The 23,554-nt window shown below is 42.9% G+C and overlaps 1 protein-coding gene and 1 long non-coding RNA gene across 3 annotated transcripts in view; one reads left to right on the forward strand and one right to left on the reverse strand.

Moving 5' to 3' along the window:
* FOXO3 (forkhead box O3) overlaps window positions 1-23,554 on the forward strand; it is an 88,933-nt gene that overhangs the window by 40,885 nt on the left and 24,494 nt on the right. The window lies entirely within an intron of this gene.
* LOC115494307 (uncharacterized) lies at window positions 1,825-14,977 on the reverse strand. 2 transcript variants are annotated; one of them, XR_012055007.1, is made up of 2 exons: window positions 14,553-14,977; window positions 1,825-13,619 (listed from the first exon to the last, which is right to left on the reverse strand). It is a non-coding gene; the product is annotated as an uncharacterized lncRNA (long non-coding RNA). The 2 variants fall into 2 exon arrangements; XR_005979832.2 differs by having other exon boundaries at window positions 14,224-14,977.

Raw genomic sequence — 23,554 nt, forward strand, 5'->3', positions numbered from 1 at the left:
CCCTCAAGGAAATATGTGTTTAGTTGACAGCCAGAAAGACAGGATGGCTTGTGTGCAAGGTTTTTGCAGCATTGCTTAGTGTGAGCTCTGGACTTCTTCCATCTTATTTACTTACCCAAAACATGATCATCCCTCTAAGGAGAAACTTTACTGTTTTTCCCAGTAGCAGAGGCAGTGAACCAAGTGTACACTGAACACTATGCTCCTGTTGTTTAACCCTGTGAGGACAACAGCCATCCAGCATTTCTGATACCACTGAGCTGAATGGCAGAATTTATGTATTCAGCCAAATCAACCAGTAGTTTCTTCAAGTGTCTGCAAATATGCATTGATAAGTCCCTACAGGGTCTTTTACAGCTCTGCTCCATCTGAGGAACAAGAGCCAAGGAAGTAGCAATATGCTGGAAAAGTCTCATTAGCCCCAGAGTAGTATTTGAAGTAGTGGGACAGCAGAAAGAAATGGTATTACCAAAATTTCTATGTTAGCACAATTTATGGATGTTAAACTTTAAAACATGTTTTTAACAAAACATGGCCTTTTTTAAAAAATATGTAGCTTCTCTTGGGGGAAGAGAGAAATGGGTTCAACAAGCAGAAAGCATTCTCTGGTCTTCTTGGCCTCCTGGATAAACACCATTAAAGGTTCAGGACGTTTCTCAGGAGGGGAAATCAATTTTTGGCACTCCTCAGTTCAATGCAGATGCAGCTGTGGCCATACAGTAAGTGACTCACTCTGTGGCCATCTTTTTAATGATGAAACTATTACGTGCTACACTGCCCATTCAGGCATTTTGGTTTCTAATTTTCTACCCCTGGCTCCCAGAAATATGAATAATGACACTTTTACCAGAGAGGTGGACATGCTCCCAGAGACACACCGCCAGGGCAGGACGTACTGTTGGCTGATGCCATGGATAGTATTAGGGATACGGGAGCATAATTGGCTTGAACTTCTGCTCACCCCTAGATTTAAATCCAAAGCTTTTTTTATCAAGTTCAGATGAGGTCCCTACCTCTATTTGACTCCCATTAGAGCTCTGTCCTTCTGTGTAGTTCCTGGTGGTGTCTCCTCCATTCTGTTTGGGGTTTCAGGTGCGAATGGCAGCGTGTTGTGGATGCAATAGTTGAACCCTGGCCTACAAAACCCAGCCAGCTGAGATGATAAGGAAAGGCAGCTTATTACTCCATGAGCTGCCTTTCCCACATCAGGTAGATCTGCATAGGCAATTGCATGAATCAGATGCTGATCTTTATTACCATAAAATACAGCAAGGAAAATACAATTTCTGAAAGTCTTCCTACTGTACACAGACCCAGATGTATAGCACTACTCTGTGCATAGCAAACGGGACTCATATGTATTTTAATAATGTAAGTGTAATGTAATTATTCTCTTGTCCATCTGGCAGGTGGTGTTTTCATTAAGAAGTGAATAATCTAAGCTATAGGCTCTGTAGAGGGGGATGAGTATGGAGGAGATTCAGGTCATCTGCCGTGGGACCATAAATAGAAGCTAACAAGGGAGCCCTAGTTGTCCTTGTCCACTAAAACTGAAAATCTGTTGCTTTTATTTTTCCTTTAGCAGACTGCTTGCAGGCTTAGAAGCTGGTCTATTAGTGAAAACTTTTCACCATCATACAGTTTAATTCCTCACTTATGGCAGTGGCTGGAGGTACAGTGTGAAAAAATAGGTTTTATGTAAGAGAAAAAAAACTAAGTCCTTATATAAAGCACAATGCATAGGAAGATAAGATTAAATTCACACTTGTGGCGGTGCCCACTATGTCTCTGGGCATGACGTACTGATTGAAAAAGAAACTTAGATTACTTTGATTACTTTTTATTGATGTAGAAGGTTCTGATTAAAAAAAAGGCAAACCAAAACACACAGAAGAACAACAAGCCTGAGCCATCCTCCAAAAAAAAAAAAGTTTTATGAGGAGTGTTGTGTGTAGCTTTCTAAAGGAAGTCTGGTTGCTCTCTGGCCATCTGTGTGGCATCTTCTGTTTTCCAGATGTTTTCTGATGTCCACATGGAAGCAGGAGCAATTTCCTCTCTCCTTGTCCTAGCAGGACTTTTCTTGGCACAGCACAGGGCCTAGTTTGAGTTTTGCCCTGGAAATATATAAATATCCTGGCCTTGTCCCAGGAACATTCAAGCAAGGATTAGGTTTTATTTTTTATCTTGTAACATCCAGAGAAACCTATCAGGTTGACGAGGCTGGGGTGGGGGAGGGTTTCATTCAGTAAAGCTTGTAGATAAAGAAAACCAAGCTTTTAAAAAATTACTATTTTTAATTATAATTTTAAATTAGAAGGGGATCCCGAAATGGTGCTGAGCATAATTTGTTCATGAGTTTTGTAGGCATCACCAGGCAGAAGGTTAGAGATTGTTGTTGCTCCTTTGTGAAGGCGCAGATTTCCATTCCAACAGGCTCGTTCTTTCATGGAAGATCCTGCTTATTTTCCTTCCCAGTAAAACTCAGGTTGGGTTGCTGTTCAGCCAGGGTGGAACACGGAAGCTGTCGCACCACCACTTTCAAGGAAACACCTCCTAGGGTGTTCGTCAGCTTGGCTGCAGATAATGGGAACTAAAAAGAAACCTGAGCAACAGCCCCTTGAAAACAGCTTTAGAGGCTGGGTGCCAAACTGTTTAGCGCTGTCTGGAGGTGCTAGTGTGTCTCTTCTCATTAAGGGTGCTGCTGAGCCTCTTTCTTTTGTGTGGGCACTGAGAATACTTGAAAGGAGATATTTAACTACTGCACAACTTACTCAGTACAAGGAGCAATGGGAGAAGGGACAGTAAATACAACATCCCAGGCAAATGGTGAGCTAAAGCTTTGCCAAGCTGTAATAAAGCATGTGTGAGCCTTTGTCAGACATGCTTTTTTCTCTCTATTTAAAGATGCTATTTATCCCTCTGACTTCATGAAGTATTATCTGGAAAGGTTCACTGTGCAGATGAATCTTTATCCTAAGTCTCCTTTAATACACTCTGCTTTAGAGGGGGTTCTTTGGGTTCTGTAGGAGTCAATGTTTTGTGGTCTCAAGTGAGAATTTGTTTCTCTGAATGCATCAAGCCTCAGTTGTTTGTATATGTGTGTGAAGGTCAGTGGGCTTGTCAGATACCCAACTGTAAATCCTGTCACTAAATCAATTTCTTTTAATTAAAAAAATGGTCTGCTCTTCAGAAGAAGTGCACTCTTTCATCTGGACAAAATCCATTATATCCCAACACAAATATGATAGCCGTAAGCTCTCTGCTAGTCTCATGTTGGCTGCTTGTCTCAGCTGCTACATTGGAGGTTTGGAAATATTGGTGGTCAGAGAGAGGCTGTGTTTTCCCTTCCTCTGAGGGAAATGACTGTTGTTACTATTCTGACATCACCTTACTTTTCAGCCTTTGAAGCAGAAAATGTTAATATCATAAAACAAGTAGCCACACCAGAAGGTGAGAGATGTTCAAGCCCCGTTCCTGCTCCTTGTGGTGCCTGCACCAGAAGGAGGGAGAAGTCTGTCGCATGGGCTAAAAGCAGGACAGGATTTCACATTCATTTGGTAATTCCCTTGGGGCTATACTCTTAGATGACTTAATGACTTGGTATATAGCCCGTCTGGCAGATAAGCAGGCCTAATTCATTGCAGGCAGGTCGTTCATCCTTTGAGATAACCAGCAACTACACGCCATAGGGAGCAGGGAGATAAAGACACTAGGCATCAGCAGCTGTAGTTCAAGGTTTCAACCCTTCCACCTCCTTCTGTGACCCAGAAGTCATTTACAGTTGATAATTCTGTCATTTGCTTTCTTTAGAGAGAAATACAGTGGCAGTGGTTAGCTGAAGTGAGTGCATTTTGCATTCTGCCCATGCCTTTCAACACAGCCACAGCATAGCTCTACCTGGAAGTAGGCATTTTTGTGTCACTTAGAGACTTCAGGGCTGTGTTAAATGCTGGTTTTGAGAACTTACTGTAAATTGATTCCAGTTTTTTGGGTGTTATTTAAATAGTGATGGTTGTTCATGTACTGCTTGGCATGCTTACACATTGTTAATTTTAAGTTTCAGTGCAAGTGGAGCTTTTAAGGAGTCTAGTTTATGTGTTAGGTCCAAACTGAGGCACAAAGAGAGAGAGTATGTTACATAATATATACACAATAAAATGTATTTGTTGATTTTCATGTAAAAAGACATTTACTTTCAGTATCAGTAGGTACGTTTTAAAACTGAACAAGTCCCACACAACCATGCTGCTCCAAAGCACCAAATATTAGGATCAAACATATGACATGACTTCTCCCTAGTTAATATTCCCTCCTCCAAAAAATCTGTAGTCTGTAAACAGCAATCTAGATCTTGAGATCCCTTGCATGCAAAGATAAATGATTGTCTCAGTGGGTACTTTATGATGATTAGCTCTCAGTAAAACATTTTTATCTTGTCTGCGAACACAGCAAAAGAAATAACAAATACAGGCTTTTGATATGGTCATATGATGGCCACAATGTGATTCACAGTCTGTGATGTTGCTTTATTTAAGGAGGAAGGGAGGGACAGAAGGAAAAGTCTATTTTTGTTTGCTTGTTTTCTAATTACTTGGGCTATTTTTTCTTTGACTCAGCAACTCTGAGTACATACTGTACTACAGTAACCAGCAGTCAGGGCTGGGAAGTGGAGCAGTGGTGATAATAGAAGTAAATATCCTGCATTCTCAGAGGGATTAGGAGGAGATGGAGGATTTAGTCTCATTATGGTTTGTGGTGTCACAATCCCTCTGCATCAGTGCTCTCTTGTATGTAATCTTTCAATCTGTATTTCTCAAGTGAAGTATGGAGAGCAACCAAGCAATCAGAATTGTTTTATTTTCACTTTAGTTTTTTTTTTTTTTTTCATTTATGAAATGTGTGTGTTTAGGTGATGAAAGCATTCACCTTGCACAAGAAACCATGCAGCAAGCAAAATGGGTGTCTTCAGTACTTCACCTGACAAATGCTTATGGCCTGTCTGGAAGTGTGCCCTAAGAACAGAGAGGAGAGTGATTTTGACTGCCACGAAATTATTTGATGATTGACATGAAAAAATTTGGGTGACATGGAATGCCCCCTATCTTGTGATGCTTTCCTATCAGTCTGCCTACTACACACCAAGAGTTGTACTCATCATGGCACACTATACCAGTCAAAATGGTTTGAATCCCAACTTCCCTTACTACTTTTAAAGGTGCTAAATTACATTTGTGATTTCAAATAATGAAAACACCCAAGGCTGTAATGGATTGCAGGTGATTCTGTCTGCAATGAAAAGAAGTGCAGCCTGTGGACAGTTTTTTGCAGAAGGGATCCTCACTAAAGCACTTGTCATCTTCATGTCCTGTGTCAACCTGCTCCGTTAATGCAGGACATTCACATGTCAGGGTACATTAAATACAAGACTTTCTGACTCCTTAGGGGAACAGCCTCACTTTAGTGAGAGCTGTTCATTAGAGTTAGTTGGGTGCAAATTTTAAGCAGGATGTGAATTTTAAGCAGGATATCCAGGCAGAAGAGCTGGTGTTGATGGTCACTGGGGAGAAAATTCGGTAGACAGTCTTTCAGAGATGTGTGGCCTCTGAAGAACTGGGAATTGAAAACTACTTCTTACTCTATCTCATGGGCTAAAAGCCCTGCAAAGTGCATTCTTCCCCTTTGCAACGTGATCCTCTGAGAAGTCTCAAGTGATGAGGAGGCTTTGTGGAAAGGCTTCTTTCACAGGTAGCAGCTCCTATCTGGTTCCTTTCCAGAGACTGCTGTTACAGATTTTTAATGCTTTATTCCACACTCTTGCTTCTGATGTTCATCACAGTACTGAAAAACCTAAATATGCCTTCTTGCAGCCTTTAATTATGCAATAAAAACTGTGTCCAATTTAAACTGTCTCTGTTCTTTTACCATAGAGGGTGACCTGATGATGGCATTCTCTTGTGAAGAAACAGGACTTCACACTTGCTGTTGATGACCTGCCTTCCTTCTCTGTTCTTTACTGTATTTTTTCATTTCTCTGATGATTGTAATTGCACTAAATGCATTTGATAATGCAGAAGTGACCTATTTTGTGCATAGTTCAGCTGATTCTGCAGTTGCCTGTAGGGTTTCCTAGCAAAGTTCTTCAGCTGCTCCTTGACTTACAAAAGCCTGTTAAGTTAGGCATGGCCAGCAGAATATACTCGAGGCAAGGAAAATTCCAGGTAATGGAGGAGGATGAGCCATACAGGTGTGAATGCATTGGACTGAGTGTTAGTGAGGCAAGCTGGAGAAACAGATTGGGATGAGTAGAATAGATGTCATTAAACATATTAAACTGTTGGAGGCCCTTTGTACAAGTTTGTTAATATCCAGTGACATGGCCAAACATTGTGCCCCTGTAGGCTCAGCAGTTAATGTATGGTACCTCTGGCATCTGCAGTACCTACTGAACTATAAAAAAAATTGATGAGCTGGGACCCATTACCATAAACACTGTCTGCAGAACTAACCCTGGTAACAGATTGTTCTGTGCCTCATTATAAAGGAGATAGCACTGTCAGAGGAGTCAGGGCTTCATTTTGCCATGTTTGCTACATAATCAGTTAATTTTGCTTAATAGTGCATTGCATTGCAGATGTGCAGAAGGGCAGAGCCACTTCCTTTTCTGCATTAAACCTCCACTCTGGTACAGCTGCACTTTTAATGAAGTGTGTTACAGCCAGTGAGCTGACCTTAGTCACTGACCCTGCCTTGATCTGTCCTGGGCTCTCCCAACAATCCTCTGGACAAGTGGCGTGCTTGTATGAGTTCAAGGTACAAGTTCCTGAGAAGTTAGACACAGATGTGTATGAGAGTGGTCATTCAATGTCTGCTGTGCTTGTGCCTTTTTTTTTTTTTAATCTTATATAGGTACTGTCTACACATGTCAATGGAAAGTACTTAGTGCCTATTTTTCATCTAAACATTACTTAGAATGTAAAAGCTAGCATTACTGATTTCTAACGAGATGAATCTAAATATGCCTATCTTAACATGGATCTTTACGTTTTACTTTCCTTTGAGTGCTGCTTTTGGGCTGATAATTAACAAGTCAAATACAGTATGGCAAAACATGCGGAGAAGCCAAGTTTAGACCCCTGTTTAGGAACAGATTATTAAACATTACAATTCAAGGTTTTAGAAGATCAATGTGTTGCACAGTAAAACAGCATATCCAGGAATTAGTGCTAATCATATACTGCCTAAATTTGTAGTGAAACTGGGTATATGTAAATGGTTTTCTTCAGATGAAAATTAATGTATTCCAAGTAAGTAAGTATATTCTGTACTCACGTATCCCAGTCTGAGAATATTATAAGGATATAAATATAACTGAGGTTATAAACTCTGTAGTGAGGTGTGAACATCTTGATTAAAAAAAGAAACCCTGCAAAAAGTAATCCTAAATGTCCGAAGGGCCCTTGTTTAGAAGAATAGGTACATATGTAATTAAGTTCATCTGCCTTCAGAAAAGCAAGCAGGCAAGTACCTACTTAAATCTAAATGAGCTTAAGTTGTGTTTACTTCAAGAAATACTTAAGTATTGTAGTTAACCATCCACATAAAAGATTTTCCCGAATAAAGACTTGCACATACACAAAAGGAGAAAGGTATTTCAAAACCTAGGTATGATTATAGGTGTAAGCACTGGATTTGATTTTAGAAGAAGCTTGATTTAGAAGAACTAATTGAAATTCTATGAGTCTGTCTTGGGTCCCTCTGAAAGCCATGGCTTCTTTTAAATGCTAACAACTGAGGGAGGTGCTGGCCCTTACAAACTTATTCCCTTACAAACTGATTTCGCATTAGCACACCCAACATCTTGTTGGATGTTTCTCCCCAGGTGCTCGGTGTGAGGATGGAACCTTCTGCATATGATTTCTCCAGTACTGCCAAATGCATGTCACTTTTAATATTTTTGAACTGAAAATCCACATCAAAATGCCAGTGTGTTTACAAACTTCACTGTTTATCACCCAGGGAGATTTGCAGAAGATAAAGGGTGGGGTGAGGGGGATGATGGTTCAATTGCTGTGTTGTGATATGACAAGCAGAAGAACCTTTTGGAAGCTAGCAGGTCCAGGTGAGAACTTGAATTCATAGGTGCCTGACTTGGCTCCCTACCTGAGTCCAGACATTCCATATAGGAAGATTAAATCTAAATTTTGAATTGTGCCCTTTCTCTGCTTTTGAAGATGAACCAAAACTTAAAAAAAAAAAAAAACAAACAAACTTGAATTTGCAGTGCTTGGTTGATTTCATCTGAAGCCATGGCTGTGAATTCCCAAGGTGGTCTCATGCTCACTGAGGCACGATGCAGAGCACAGAGAGAAATAAAGAAGAATAAAAAAAAGAGACAAGTGGATTCTGAGAACCCTGTTTGGAGCAGTGCCACCCAATATGAGCCTGTGTGCAGGCAGGCAGCTGACAAAGGAGCTGCTGAGGGTGGAAAACGATGCACTCATGCAACCACCTAATCATCTCCAGAAAATCCAGGGGGGCAGGTCTGGGCAGCAGGTCTGTTTCACAGCTGTGGCCATGGAGTTACTGTGCTGCTCTAAACAGATGCAATGGGCCATGGAGGTAAATGCCTTTAAAGAAAAGGAGGAAGATTTGGGCTTGACTGGGTTAGCTCTTAGGACAGTAGGCTGGAAGTCTTGTTGGTGCTCTGTGGCTGTCAAGTCCAGTTCTGGTGGTTGAGCTGTGTGGCTCATGGGGTCTATGGCCATGGGCAGGCAGTGGCACATGCTACTTCCAAATTGCAGGTTGCTCAAATCAATGGTCTTGCATAATAGGGTGAACAGAATCTCTGGGATGTTATATTTATAAAATTGTATTTTTTATTAAAAATTAGTGACAGCAATATTCCCTTCTGAAGCTGGCATAGTTCTCCATTAGCCCTTCCACTTGCACACAGACACATACAGTCAAACTTGTGCAGCACTACGTCACATGCAATTTGTAGTCTTTGTTTGAGAAGCAGCCTATAGACAAAACTCATTTGCTTCTCCCTTTTGTGGCATTAAGCTGTTACTGAGGGGATTTCAGAGGTGCAGATGGGTTAGGCACCTGATCTCTGCTGACTTGAGTAGGAATCAAAGCATATACTCTGGTTACTGAAAATCTCCCCACAGGTTTTGGCTCGCTGAAAGCTTCTTCATTTTGTTTAGAAAAGGATGAATAAGTCTTAAAATAAGGAGCGTGTGCTCTTTTGCTCTTTGGGGGTGAAGGCCTTGTCTTGTTAAAGCTCTTACGACTGTACCTATTTTTTTTTTTTAATATTTTTAATTTCTTTTAATAGCTGCTTGTTTTCTGAAGTGCAACTTCAGGTTTCCCAGTGCTGATGAGATTAATGGTCAGGATCCCAGCTGGTGCTGCGTTCTGCACCCGCTGCCTGGGGTGCTGGGCTGGGAACAGTAGGTGCTGCCTGCTTTACTCCTGCACACCTTCAAAGTTAATCTGCTTTTAGGCTTGTTTGCACTCCCTTCTTGAACAATGTATGCTGTGTGCATTGTTTGCTTTTCAGGCTTTTAGTCAAGCAGAAAGGCAACTTTTGCACTTACTCTGTGCCAAAAGCGATGGAATTATTTTCCCCATGTTCATATTTGGACTCAGTAATGAGCTTAACCATTTAGTAACTGCTGTAAAATAAGCTCAGGGAAAGAGTTTAAAAATGACTGTAGTTTAGGCATGCACTGAAATGCACTTCTGCCTTACTGGGAGGTGGACAAGGATTTTATAGGGAAGGGCAGCATGAAGGCTCTTTCACTGGGATTGCTAATGACAGGGCACAATAGCCTCACTGCTGCCTTATTAGCTCGGTATTACAAACATGTTTCACAGAGTCCATCAATAGCATTGCCAGCTTTCAATATGTAGCAGGAGAAGCAAGGTCACCCTTAAGGCCTTGACTCATGGAGTTGTGGGGCAAAGCTCACACCTTCTGCAGGCCGGGCAGGCGGCCATGCCGTGCTGTGCCGTGCCAGCGGAGGAGGCCCACCCTGGAGCAAAGGCAGAGGCAGCACTGGTCCCACAGCCCTGAGGGCTGTGTCAGGATAGACAGCTTTGTCTTGTGGATAAGGCAGGAGACACAGTCTGATCCTGTGGGTGGGGATTAGAGCCAGAGGCTGACAAAGGAGCATACTGAATGAGTCTGTATCTTGGCCATGCACCTTGCTGGGTGGTGGCATGCTTTTGGGAGGTGCTGGTGAACCTCCCATGCTGACAGTCCTGGGCTAACTTGTGAAGTGCTGTCTACCTCTTCCAGGCTGGCTTTTCATGCCCTCTGCACACAGGTGATGTTGCTGTACCAGGGTCTTCCCTCAACCTGTCCTCTTTTGGAAGTGCTGGCAGAGCATTTCCCTTCCATCCTGCTAGACAGACAAGTTTTAGCATCCCCTTTCTCCTGCTGCAGCAGCCTGGGGAGTGAGCCCTTCGGGGGGCTGGGGTAGCCCCAGGGTGGTGGGTGCACAGCCTGAGCCCTGGCCCCTTGGGCAGCCCCCTGACATGGTGTGAGCAGAGTCAGGTGACTCTGTTGTGGCTTGAACGCTTGATCACATCCCCTTGGGTCTGGGCTCTAATCCTGGCTTGAAATTTTATATTGACAGAGTTAATTCCTGACTGCTTCAGACTGCAGAAACTGGACTCTGATAAGGCTGTGTTTAATAAGGATATTCGTGGTAAAGAGCTTTGTTGGCTAGACAGAGCTTTACCTTGCTGAGCTCTGCTCTGTCAGATGAGAAGGAGAAGGTCCCTCCCAGTGCGCTCCCTTCTTGCAGTCTGGTAGTGTGGTGGAGTAGGAGACACAAGGGAGGTGGGGGGTGATACCTCTTTCTTCTGGACAAAGAACTAGCCACTAAATAGCTTTACACAGTTGGCTGGAAGCAGCACACAGAGCCAGAGTAAATGTACTCTTGCAGTAAGCCTAAACTCTAAAGTAAATGCCAAAAATAAAGCAGCCTGCCTTACTTTTTCCACCTTACATAGCAGTTTCCAACCACATCAAGTGAAAAGTCTAGGTGGGTGTATAGTGTTTATCATCACTGAGTAATACACATTGCATTAGCTGGGACATTTGTTTGGTACCTGACTGCTGGGACATTTGTTTTGTGCCTCACTACTGGTTTAAAAATAGTTTTAGTGAGGGCAGGAAAGATTATTTAAGTTTATATTGCCACCTAGGAGATAGCAGTGTTTCTGATTTGGGGAGGAAAGCTGGGAATGTAAGGAGTACTTTTTTTATATATTTTTTTTCCTTCCCCCTTCCTCTACAACTGTAAGTGGGTTGAAAATCTGTGGAAGTGCAGTATCCAGCAGTGCAGTCTCACTTTCTGTATGATCCCGTCAGAGGGGTTTCTATGCCTGCATTCATCTGCAACAACTGCATCCTCCAGTATTTGAAAGCTGTTGACATAAGTGGTAGCAAAATTTTATGTCCAGAGCAAGGAAAAATTGTAAACTATTTTCCAGTTAGTAATTGTATCCAGTAAATTGTATCCAGAACTATACTATCACTGATACATGGCCAGAGATGGATTGAGGAGGTCCACGAAGTTAGAGTGAGAGGCAAAGTTCAAGTCTACCCTTTCTTTACAGCCTCTGAAAGTCAGAAATACACCAAACACAGACCCAGAGGATGTGTGAGAGTTAGCAGAAGGGGAATGCTGCTGCATCTGGAAATGCTGGACAAAGAGAACCTTGTTACCTTGCGGCGCCTTAGCCTTTGATGCATTCATTTCAGTCACAGGATGTTCAGGTTTAGCCAGGAGTTGGCAGCCAGATGGACCGCGAGGCAGTTCCCAGAGTGACTCAGTCTAGGCGAGCGTGAAGAGTCATTCCATAAAGGTAATATATTACAGTATTTTATTAGAATTTTTTTCCCTGGGTTTTCATGTTTTTGTAGTAGTCCTTGGGGTTTTTTTCATGGTAGTTTTCCAGCTGGTCACTGCTTCCTGCCTTCTCTTCTACCTGGTCATGCCTCCACCTCAGTGGAATGGAGATAGAGGGCTTCTGTTGGCCTGGTCCAATGCCTGGCTGTTGCTGGTAGCCAGGTGGCCTTGCCTTTTCCAAGATCTGTCAGGCAAAAGTGTGGTCAGTGTGAAAACCGTGACAGTGTCCCTGTATTTCCTCCCCACCTCCCCACTCCTTTGCAGCCCATGCTGGCATCATGGAGGATGGAGAAGCACCTGTGATGTGTGATTTAAGGCACTTGTCCTGCTGCTCATTGCTTGGTGTGATCCTGTTTCTGCAGTCAGGCAAGCTGTTTAGGAAGAACTGTTTCACTTGACCTTTCTTTCTAGAAAGCTGTGGTCTTGAGGCTGTATCACATGCTGGTGATGGTGTTTTGTTCCTAAATGAGGAAGGTAGGAAAAGCACTGTATTTATTTATGCCAGCTTTTCTCAAGAGGGAGCTGAACAGGAAAGTTTCTCCTCTGAGTCAGGGTAGACAGAATCCTCCTTTGGACTGAGATTTATCCGTTTCTTATCTTGTCATTTGATGCTTGCTAAATTGTTGTGGAAGCGCCAGAGTGAGGAGCTAGTGATCTTTTTTAGAATTAAAATAAATTTTAAAAATGAAGGATTAAATAATTTATTCCCTGAGGCTGAAATTAGATATTAAGTGTTTTGTCTGTTTTACTGTTAGACAAACCTTTATGGTTTGTTACAAGTCATTTATTTGAGAAGGGCAAGAACCTTTTTGTTGGTAGAGATGAATTATCATGTTGTTTCTATTACTAATTCCTTTTCTCATACCTTTCTTCCTGCCTGCCTTCCCCATCATTTGGGTCATAAGTGTTTGCCTCCAGTTGCCTTAATAGAAATACCATGATCTTGAGATAAATTTCTTCTTTTTCATATGCTATTATTATGATTTGGTTTATTTCTCTGGATATACAAGGGTGAGAACAGCTTGTACAGACTTTGTAGTCCCAGCAATAAAAAGGGAGAAACTCAAAAAATATCTTCAGGAAGAGAGAAGAGGAGAAAATCACTATGGTCCAGCCTCAGATGTCTCTGTGCCTCATATGAGCAGCAGGGCAGTTCTGATCTTGGGACCTCTGAAAGAAGCCTCAAGTGTCAGGTCCCTCACTAGCCTCTGCTCTCAGCTTGGACATTCAGAATGCCTAAAGGTGTGCCGTGGGGTTTTTCCCTCTCTTCCTTGCCCTCTATCCCCAGCATGGCATGGCATGCATCTCCAACTGAGGATGGAGAGGATGTATGCCCCAGTACTGGGATGGTTGCTTCAGGGATATGTGTATTGTTGGTTTGGTATCAAAGTAGTTTTAAGAACAACCAGGCAGGCAGGACAGCAGCTGCTGGTAAAATAACTGGGAAGATGCCTCAGGAGGGATTAAGATACAATGTGGAAGCTGGGAAGATGCTACCTCCTCAGTTTAGGGTTTTTTTGTCAGTGTTAAGGAGGAGCAGGTCAAAGGAACTGCCAAGACTTTAAAAAAACTCTTCAGGCAGAAAGTAGGTGGTTGTTCGAGAGCCATTCATCAGGATCAGACACCGTGCCTGTAAGGTTGCAGGAATCTCAGCTTCTCAGCAGCTCCTGGAACATGTATTGGCATGGGACCAAGCTAGGAGAGACAAATACCCTCTTTTGAGTCAGTTTTAGAAAGCATTACACTGCCTGCCTTCTGTTACTAGTAAATCATATCTTGATTTGAGAAAGCTGTTTCATGGGGTCACTGTCATGAGGCAACAGGACTCGAGGTCTCTGAGTGCCACTCCTCAGAGCTGTGGTCACAGAGCCTCAGTGGTCACTTTTGGACAGGGATAAAGGATGCAGCCACACTGGAGAATGTCTGTTGCAGCTTGATGCTCTGTTGTACACTGACCCTTCTTGTTCACTGAAAGGTTGGTTAGGCTGCCCAGGAAAGTGGTGGAATCACCACCCCTGGAAGCATTTAAAAAATGTGTGGATGTGGCACTTAGGGACTTTGTTTAGTGCTGAACACACTGGGTTTAGGTTAGTGGTTGAACTTGATGATCTTAGGTCTTTTTCAGCCTTAAGGATTCTGTGATTCTATGACCCCTGCATACCCCAGGGGAAGCAGTAAATCCTTGCTGGCCCTTGAGAAGGAGGGTGCAATGAGACTTGGGCAGATAAGGTCAGGCACTTCCCAGCCCTCCCGCAGCAGTGCTGCATCTTTTGTTTGAGGCAGTTATGGCAACACGTACCTGCACAGCCTTCAGCTTAAGGCATGTAGCTCCAGGGGGCCTGAGCTTTTGCAGTCTACTTTGAAGTCCCTCCTGCATTCTCTGAGGGTTTTTAAAAATATACTTTTCCAGTGAACAAGAGTCTCAGTCTTTGCCCCTGTGCTTCCTCTCCGATCACACTCCAGAAAAAGGAGATCTTGGCCTCACTAGCCTCACTAGAAGACAGTCTCTCATAAATCTTTATGGGCCAGATGGATCATCATTTATAGCCCACTTTGCCCCACCAAATATTTTCACATTACTCCTGTTACATGCTGGTCTGATTTTCCTATCCATTTCCGAATTCTTACCCAAATATTTATCCAAGGCCTTTCAGGCACACAAAAAATCCTCAATTTAGAAGCATCAGTTTTGAAGAAGTCTGTATCTTCTGCTTTGGTTATGGTTTGTTCTCCTTGACTTCTCCCTAATAGAAATTGGTGTTGCAGAGAAATCTGTGGCTATTGGGTTGCCTCTTGCCTCTACTCTCTTACTTGAATCATAAAGCCTCTGAATTTAGGAGGCTTAAAGTGTGTCCTTTCCTGGATCTCTTCTGCCACATGTCATATCTTGTATGTGAAGTTGTTTATTTGGCTAAATTATGGCAGTCTCTGGCTTTTGCTATCTCTGCAGACACATATGGTCCTGCTGATAGAGTCGTGTGTGTCTGCCTCAGATTTGTGGGTGACAGTGGCATGTGCAGAAAGAAATGGGTGGAGTCGGCCAGACTGTACAGCGTGCAAGGCTCTGCAAAATGTCTATCTCTGGGAATTCCTAGTCAGCGCTTATCAGTCACGTCCTGATGCAGTGAGTTGTAGAAATCAAATTAGCAGACAAGTCAATTGCTTACGTCAGTCAGAAGTTTTGCGGTGGGGATGATGTGATAGCCCAGGGCCCTTCACTGGGTAGCCTTCCTGGGCTTGATTACAAGGGTTTTGACAGAGTGAAAACCTGACAGTGCAGTTTCGTTTCTGTTCTGCTTTTTGGTTTTCCTTCTTTCTTGCTTAAAAGACTTTTTCTTATTGTTGTTTGGGGCAAGCAGAGCAGAGACTGTATCCTTGCTATAAAAGCAGAGAAGGCTCTGCCCTGTTATTTTACAAAACAAGTTGTTGTGGCATACTACATGTTTCCTCACATCACTCATTAGTTTGTTAGTCTGTCACTGTACAAGCATACTAAATGACAAGCTAAAAACCAGAAGACAGTATAACAGTCCATTAGAGTTCATATAGGATATCAAATATTCAAAGTAAGGGATGTAAAAAGAAGCTGCTTGCTTGTAAATACTAATACCTGTAGTTGCATAAACATAATGAAGAAGTGCTGTGCACCACCAAGCAGTGGACTGCTGCTGACAATTCCACAACTGCCTGGGGATCCCTGTAGTTATTTATTTCCAGAGAGCTGCTACCACTTTAGGGAAAGGTGTTCTTCAGTAGCTCCAGCCTGTCATGTGAGCCTCTTCTCCTAAACAAACACCTTGGCTAACTTGAAATTGGAGGCAAGATCAATTACTTTCAAGCTCTCAGTGTCATGGAATAACAGGAAATTACGTTGTTAATTTCTTATGTTCAGGGCAAAAGCAATGGACCTCAGGCTTAACATTTTGGAGAGCTTTTATTTTATTTTTTTTTCCTCTGGAGAGTTAACGTCATATGCCATTTTATCTTCTAGTAATTCTTAACTTTCTTTGAAACTGCAAATGCCTGTCTCAGCAAACTGGAACTTAACTTCCCAAGCATGGGCAACAGGCAGGCTTTTAGTTTTTTTTTAAGGGCAGGACTTCTGAGTAAAAGTATCAGAGCTCCCATCAGATCTTTCAACAACAAATCCCAAATTCAGTTTCAGCTTCATCCTGCCTTTTGGAAGAATATCCAGCCTTAAATGCAAAAACTTAAGGCAATGGAGAATCCACCCCATCTTCAAGTGTGTTTTTCAGAAGGTTAATTACCTTTGCTGTTAATATGTACATGCTATTCCTGCTGTGGTTTTGGTTTCCAAATACTTGGGCCTTTTTAAGGCTTTGTCTGCTATTAATATAGTCCCCAGCCTCCTCTACCCAAATCTGTAATAAATTAGTTTTAAAGGCTTTTGTCTGTAGTGATTCTAAAAATAATTTCTTATTGGAATCCAATTGAATCCGAGGGAAGCGAGGTGATAATCAAATGATGTCACCCTCACGTCTTGCACTGCATCTCGCTGCCTGCCAAAACTAGCAACTGTTGCTATGTACCCAGGGGAAGGTGATACTCCCAGCCTTTTCTTGATGCTGGAAAGCTCTCCTTCCCAGTGCTTGTCAGGCCTCTGGGAGCTGCTGACGTCTGTTCCAGGCTTTTCATTTTACCCTTATGTGTTGGGACAGTCATGGAGAAACGTGGATCATATCCTGTAGGATGCTTGGGATTTTTCCTGTTCTCTGAAGAAGAATCAACCCTGTTTCTATCAACCACTGCAAATCTGGAGGACTGATGTGATTTAACCCATTAAGTGCCTGTATTGCAGTGCTTGGGCTGTGAGGTGGAAACCTTGCTGCAGTGTGTGTGACAATGTCCAAATATCCATCTAACAGGACAATGGCATGACACCATGACATTTCCCAGACATTTTTCTTATTAGCTTCCCTGAAAACTTGTCTCATGGGACTCATCCCCCAGCTTTTCTCAAGGTACTTGCTGGAGTTAAAAATACCTCACCAGAAGAGCAGAGCTCATTGTCATTTGACACATGGGCGTCCAGGAGTTCTTTGATAATAAACCCAGCAGTGTCCCCAGATGACTTCCATGCGCCTGGGACTCAGGGGGGGGAACCTGGGAGTAAAACAAGTCAAATGTTCATAAGGCTCCCTCTGGTTAGTGCCAATGTGTCTCGGCAGTCACTCCCTGCCCTGTCTGCATTTAAAAAGGATTGCTTGCAGCTTTAGTCTTCATTTTGCTATAATTGTTATCTAAACATGCAAACACTGTCTTTGTGGTTTTGGGCAGCAGAAGGGTGCTGAATCTCAGGCAGCCTGAGGTACAATCCTGGACTTCATGTTTTATTTCAAACTTGCATGGCTGCAAATAGCATTGTGCTGAGTTCCAGCAATGTCCTAATTCCGTGGATGGAGTGGGGGACAGAGAGGGGCACGGCAGAAGAAAGCACTCTGTGTTCACTGACTGGTGTACCAGAATGATGGAGTAGGGTTGAAACACCGAGGTATTTTATGGTGTCACAATTCCCAGGGACACTTTCCCAGGCATGTACACTGTCCCTGTATATAGCAGCAATCCAGAGCTAATTGACATGTAAGTGCCACGGGGGAGTAAAGTTATTTGAAGTTATTAAAGTTACTTCGTCTTTCACCAAGTGAAAAAATCCAAAGTTATCCAGGTGGAAAAAAGGAGGAGAAAGAACCAGCAGACTACCAAACTGTGACTTGTTCAAACTAGCTTGTGAAAGTATCTTGAGTTCATCTATCCTGAAAACCTTTGAAATTTGAAGACTATGGACTCTTGTTTCCTGGCACTCTGCCGATTACTTCTCCTCCTCCTAGCAGATTCTGCCTAACAGTTGCCCTTTTTTTCCACTTTTAAATATCCTGAATCACAGAGCTTGCTCATTTTCTTCATTGAGATCTAAGGCTTTAAGGACTGTGTTGAAGTAATGAAGAGGACAGCATGTACTGGATACTGCAGCCAAGGGAGAGGGTGTGTGGGCAGAGGGAAGAGATGACCCTGTTTCCAGGCTTTGGTTCTAATCCTGCAAACTTTTTCATGTGAAGAGTCCTACAGAGGTCAGCCAGACATTTTGCACGAACAGCAACTTATTTGCTATTTGGCATCATGCTTGAATTATGCTTAAAGTAGTCATGAAAACATGGTCAGAGTTTGTGATAAGGCGTGGATGGAGTGCTTTAAGCCAGCTCAACAGGGAGTCTTCTGAAGACATGCATGGGAATAATTAAATAGAAATTTTGTGTGTTTGGCAAGCATGGCTGGGTTTGGCTAAACTCTAGGACTCAGAGAAAGTGTTTAAAAGACTATCTAAATGCAGTGCCACCAGTGTCCAACATTGCACTCCCTGGCATTGCCCTCAAGAAGGAAGGCTAGCGCATGATCTTGCCAGGAATTATCTGCCCAGGTGGCCCAGTTCCCTGCATGCCAGTATCTTGTGCACTCCCATGTTTGGCTATCAGATCAGGAGGCAGCATTCTGAACCACCCAGTGATCATATTGCATTTGTGATTACATTGTTGGCTCTCGCAGTGGGAACCATTTGTTGGGGCCTGAAGGTGCAAAAGCAGCTCTGCTGGTGCAACCCCGATCCAGGGCTATTGCTGGCAAACATGATGTTGGATAAGCAAGCAAAAATTTCATCCCGTTGTGCTCTAAAACTTTACGACTGTATACAGGGTCTTCTAATACAGAAGGCCTTGTCAGATGATTTTGTGTAGATTTTGTGTAGAATCGGCTTCTGTCCTTACTTTTCTGCTGAACTGGTATTTTCTAGAGAATGCATATATTTCTTAGCTACTTTACTAAAATATAGCTTGTAACAAAGTACCCAACATTTCTGCGGTGTTGGTAAAAAGATGCTCCTCTGTACACAGAGCCTCAAGGTTTCTCGCCATGCTGACTTTAATTGCTTTTGACACACTCATTTAAGGGCAGTGGGACAGGGAGGGGACACAACTCTTCAGTGTGAGTTAAACAACAGGAACCCAAGTGCTGCCTGCTCCAGCTTGTGCAGGCAGAATGCCACAGGGGCAGCAGCTGATGAAGATGGCAGCTGCTGCAGATGCAGGAAAAGACAAGGACCCAGCTGCTCCCTCCTGTTTGTCTTGCCGAATCCCTGTGTGGCTATCACAACCTGTCTCCCCAAAGACCAGAGTATGGTGAAAGGCCAGGCTGCTCCCGGCCTCTTCCTCCTTATTTATGCGTCACGGGAGGAAAAAACCTACATGGAGATAGGGTGTGTGGGGTCATCCTGTTGTAGTTATGATGATGGCAACAATTCACAGCTGAAGCATTTGATTTGTTAACCTTATAAAAATATGCCATTAAATACTGTATTTGGCTCCTCGGGGGAAGTAGCCTAGTTTCTTTTTCATTTTCCTTTTCTTATCCCTGTTTTAGCATTAGTGACTCAGCTGTCACTCTTCTGCAGAAGGGCTGCTGGTGTCATAACTCTGATTGGATGGCACCAAAAATCCATTTCTGCTGGAATGGATTAATTAATTAATTATTTCTGCTGAAGATAATAATTAATTAATTAATTAATTCTGCTGAAAATAATTAATATGGTGTATTTTCACCTCAAAAAGAACCTGTTACAAAACTACTAGAAGGTTTTCATTTACTTTTGCAAGCTTTGAAACTTGCCTGTGAACAAAATTGGAAATTTCTGTGTATCCTTGTGTTTATCCTTGTCAACAAGGCAGAGTCTGGCAAGGGCTGGTGCACATTGAGGGCATTCCCGTTCAAGCACACGAAGTAGTTAATATGCATTTAGACATACAGAAAAGCCTTTGCAGGTGAGAATCTCACTTTGCAACAGGCACATGAGCAGATCCTCATAAACAGAATTAATTTCCACTAGCTTTGAAAAAAGTCAAACTGGAGATGAGTGTGGACTCTTCCATCTCTTTATTTTTTTCATTCCACTTTTTCTAATATTAATCAGAAAGTGGCTGGTTCATTTCTTTTTTTCTAGATATTCCATCTCCTCTAAACTTCAATCATTGCAGGGGGGGAGGGGAAGAAGAAGGAAATAAAAAGCACTAAGCTAGTAAGCCCATTTTATATTTTGCATATTGTCTCATATTGCAAAAGTATTAGCAGACCTGTCATGATGTATGTACATCTCAAGGTTCTTGGGGTAGTGGGTCCTTTCCCCTTCTGAAGGAGGGAAAATATCCCCATAAGTATTTGCCATTGCTTGCTCTTTTTGCCCTCATCTATTCAACTTCAACTTGAAGGTGCTTGTTTCTTGTGTGCTTTGCTTGTGAAAATGATACCTGGCATACTTAGGAGGCCTTGAATTCTTGAGCTATGAATGCTGTGAACAGTGTCATAAGAAAAAGATGATGTACAAAGGCATCATCATTCTTTGCATTGTCCTTTAAAATTTGCCCTGTGTCTTGAACATGTAGGTGTTGAAAAAAAGCTTACTTCAAGCAGTGTAGTTCCACTAATAAAACTCATCAGTTTTCCCCTAAAAACCAGATGTGGCCTGTGTCCACCCAATCCATGTGAGATCCAGGATAGTTTCTCTAAGAAGCAGAACGTTATCTGTGAGGGAATACATCTGGAGGAACTGTAGGACCATCTCAGAGTCAATATAGCTATTGCAATCCCAAAATGCATATATTTTGATTCAGCAAGTCAGAACTTTGAATTTTCCAGAGTATAAGATGGTGTCTGAAGTTGGCTCAAGGCCTATCCCAAAGGGCAGGGAGGACAAGGCTGGTTTGTACAAGCAAATGAAAGCAAAATGAGTATCTTGATTTTATTTTCTGTAGAATCTTTATGGAGTTAGTGCTTCTTTGTCTGCCTGTCGATGCTGTAAACTTTCAGATGCAAGTGTCTTCCACTGGCGCAGTCCTTCCCACACTTGGAGCTCAACCAGACTTCATCCTACAGTGTAAATAATAATTGTCAATTACCTGGTGAGGACTTTTTCTGTTGACACAGTCAAGGTCCTAGAACTCTGTGGCTCCTCAGCTGCCTCTGAAAAAGGCAGGTATGGAGCAAAAGAAGGACCCCATTGTGGCCCAAGTGTTGGCCTCAGGCGAGATTACTCATGTGTGCAGGTTGAAATCCAGAACATGAAAAGGCTCCTCCACTCATCATTCTGCTATTCAGGCTCTGGTGTTGGGGTGGGGCTTGAACAAAGCATCGAGTGCTGAAGCATTTTGACACAGTCTAGCTTTAGGCTCAACATTCAGCACATGGGATTATGATTGTATTGATGATGGTGGTCTTATTTTCTCAAATTAGGTAAGCAGCTTAAAAAAATATTTTCATACTTGTGCATTTACCTGGATTGTGGGGTTTCTGGGATGGTGCTGCTGCTGGTTACGTGTGAAACAGGAATGTCCTGCTTGCTGTAGCAAAGGGCTGATTCATTGGCATTGTAATAGGTGTCATGTTCCCTTTTGTCAGCTCCTCGGGTATATTTTGCCCCTGCAGTAAACAGAAAATATATTTTAAAAATCCTGTAGAACCAGTAACATGCACGTCATCTGAGTGAGGTGAGGTTCAGTGAAAACTAAAACAGTTCATAAGTGGGGTTAGGTGAGGCTGGGATGAATGCAGAACTGTAGAGTTTGGTTTGAGTGCAGAGGAGCTCTCTGAAGCTGCCATGCCCTGGGAGGCACTGGGAGTCACCATCCCAAAACCTGCGTGCCAGAGGATGAGATCTACCCCCACCAGCGGAGAGGGTCAGCGCTCTCAGACGAGAGCAGGAAGACAGGCTGGTGCGCCTGTTCAGTGGAGGTGCCCATTTCTCCCCAGGACTCCCAAGGGTGGCTGGTGTCACTAGCTCAGGTCTGACCTGGATCTGCCCAGATTTTAAGTCTGCAGAAAAGCTTTTTCCATAGGGAGGGGAGAAAGAATCAACTGCTATCAACTTGGAGATTACCTCCAGGGCATCGCAGCATGGAAACTAACGCCACGAGCCTTGGTGGTGAGTTTCTGGGCAGACCTGGTTTTGGGACTGAGTGCCCTGATGCAATGTATCAGTGGAAGTCAGATCAAAGAATGGGCTGTGGAAAGACTGCTGGAGTAAACCCACCTTGCTACTCTTTTTGTAAAAATGGTGTGGATAGGTATTTTTGTCCACCCATGTCACCTGGCACAGCATGAGCTGTGTTCATGTATATGGAAAGCAAATCTGTAGGATTCTTCAAATATAATTTTAAGTGCAGTGTTTAAAATATGTTCCCCAATGTAGAGGGAAAATACAGGAATCTGTGTAACCAAGAGGCTGGGGAGGACCCATGTGTTATTCTCAGGACAAAAGCAGAACACACATCAGAATGCATCAGAAGGAAAACCGATCACTTTCTACTCTCAAAGGGCATTAATATTTTACAGCTGCCATTACGTTTTGAAGAGTGCTCAGGTATTTACTGGTGGCCATCCAGTCCGGAGTCGTGAAGGAGATACCTGTTTTTCAAGTTGTTCTGTTCACGTATCCCTTGTCTCCTAATTCCCACCCTGTCCACAGCAGAGCTGCAGTAACTTGGTGGATATCTGGAGTCACAGCTGCATGTTCCCACACCAGCTGCCCTTTGTGAGGCTCCCAAGGGTTTTTTGCCTGTAAAAGTCAGTGGGTCAGACCCACTGAGAGCCATGCTTAGGTGCATCCCTAGCTTCCCCCAGAGCTCATGTCTGTGGAGCAGCACCATTCCTTTTGCCACCTCAGCTGCCAGCTGAAGCAAATCATATTTTAAAACACTGTTATTTTTTTAAAAAAATCAGATAGTATCTTTTGGTTCAATAATAAAGTAATTATGTGCTTAAAATAGCGCAGGAGAGGGGTCCTGTTTCAGATTAGTTAACAGAGCAGAAATGCTGGGGGCTGGTTTGGAGGTTGCTTGTGGGCTTTCTCATGAGAAGGTCTCAGGTGCCTGTGCTGGCTTCTGAAGGGCTTGCTCAGGCCTGATCAAACTCAGTCAGGCGACAGTGTACCAGATCTATTCCTCTCATCAGTCGCATGTTTGCTGTAACTGTCACCAGATTCACAATTTAGTGTGTGCAGCTCAACACTTCCAATTAATCCAGGCCGGGTGTTTAACAATCTATCATTTCAGAGCTAGCACTTTGCAGAGCCATGTGCAGGGCAGCCTTGAGCTTGGCTTCCAGGAGCCCTGGAATGCTGTCTCCAGGCACATAGATTTTATTCTTCCCCTGTCACTGTGTGGTGGGAGTTGTTGCTGGTTTAGTTGCATTTCATGGAAAGTGTTAAAAAAATCAACCCGTGACTGCAAAAGATTTCAAAATATGAAGATTTATAATAGGTGATTCAGCAGTGAGAGGCTTTTGTGATCTTCCAAGGAAGCTACTATTTTTACTGAATTATTATAAGCAGTAGCATCACTCACATTTATTTATAAAGGCATGAAAGAACGCCCATACGTGTTTCTAAATAGTCAATGTATAGTAACAGCCATATGCTGAGAATGAGTAAAAATAGAATTGAGCACTCTGGCTTCCACAATGCTGCGTGAGAGTTGTGCTGGAATCTTTGTATCTAAGAAATTAAAAACAGAGGCCTTTTTTTACCCCTAGATCTTCTTTCTAGCAATACAAACCCAAAGCCTTAATGGTGA

Source organism: Taeniopygia guttata, chromosome 3 (assembly GCF_048771995.1).
Source record: "Taeniopygia guttata chromosome 3, bTaeGut7.mat, whole genome shotgun sequence".
NCBI classification, from domain to species: domain Eukaryota; kingdom Metazoa; phylum Chordata; class Aves; order Passeriformes; family Estrildidae; genus Taeniopygia; species Taeniopygia guttata.